Genomic DNA, 1,241 nt, shown 5'->3' with positions numbered 1-1,241 from the left:
ACAAAGTTCTTCCTTAAATCCAAACTGAAGCCACCCTCTAACAGTTTATGGACATTGCTCTTTGTCCTCCTGGGGGTGCCCTAGTGAACAGTTTCTCTCAGCTCCCACTTTTCACTTACATACTTATAGATGGCCACCAAGACCCCCTTAGTCTTTTCTTCCCTGGACTGAACAGTCACAGATCCTTTAATCTTTCCTCATAAGGTTTGTCCTCCAAACCCTGAATCATTCTTGTGGCCCTTCTCTGAACCCTTCCAAGATTTTCCACATCTTTTTGAAGTGTGGCACCCAGAACTGGACACTGTACTCCAGCTGGGGTCTCATCACCACCAGATAGAAATGAAGTATCACTTCCTTAGCCCTGCTCACAACGCAACTGCTAATGCATCCATCCCAGTATGCTATTAGCTATGATTTGTGTGAATTTACATAAGCCATGTATCTTATTCTTCCTGCTCTGAAGAAGATGCTCTGTTTTAACTGTAAACCAATGAAGTTAAAACATGCAACAGTTGAAGTTCTTGGCTTCCAAGATTCAGGCAGTAACCTTGTTATTCTTGTGCATGATAGCAGCACACAGGCACCCAATATGCTCATCTTATATCAGCACACAAGCACCCAAAACATTACTACAACATTTTGAAAGGAAGATTTTATGGAAATTTTTTGATTCGCAGCATGATCCTAATGACACAAGCATGCTGCATAAAAACAATAATGAGTTACCTCAGTTGTAAAGAGAATCAAACGTGACAACTACCGAAGTGATTGGGCCACATGGAAAAAATAGAAGCAATCTGAACACCAAAAAATTACTTCTTGGGGTGCTGAAAGGGAGAAGGCCACCTGGACAACCAAGATGAGATAGCTAGATGACAGACTGTCAGACTGTCACGGGATGGGGTCCCCAAGGATGGCCATGACACCCCTAGGGCTCTGTGATCATGCCAGTCTTGTTCAATGAGCACCCTTTTCCTTGCCTGCCACTACTTGCTGGTAATTATAATAAATAGGGAGGCTGCCCTCAAGTTTGTGTTTGGATCTGGTCATGATGTACCCCACTAAACCCTGTCAATTCTTGGACCCCTTTTGGGTCCTGCTCAAGACAGAAGCCTCACAGGACACCCTCAGCCTTATAGCCTATATATGTAGCTCCAAATCCACCCTTTTACCATGCCCCAAGCCTCACAGATGGTATTTCGTAGATTTCATAGATGTCATAGACATTAGGGCTGGAAGGG

The sequence above is a fragment of the Gavialis gangeticus genome, unplaced genomic scaffold (genome assembly GCF_001723915.1).
Source record: "Gavialis gangeticus isolate Ggan-Ray unplaced genomic scaffold, GavGan_comp1, whole genome shotgun sequence".
Taxonomy (NCBI): Eukaryota; Metazoa; Chordata; order Crocodylia; family Gavialidae; genus Gavialis; species Gavialis gangeticus.
Note: the sequence above shows the minus strand (reverse complement) of the source record.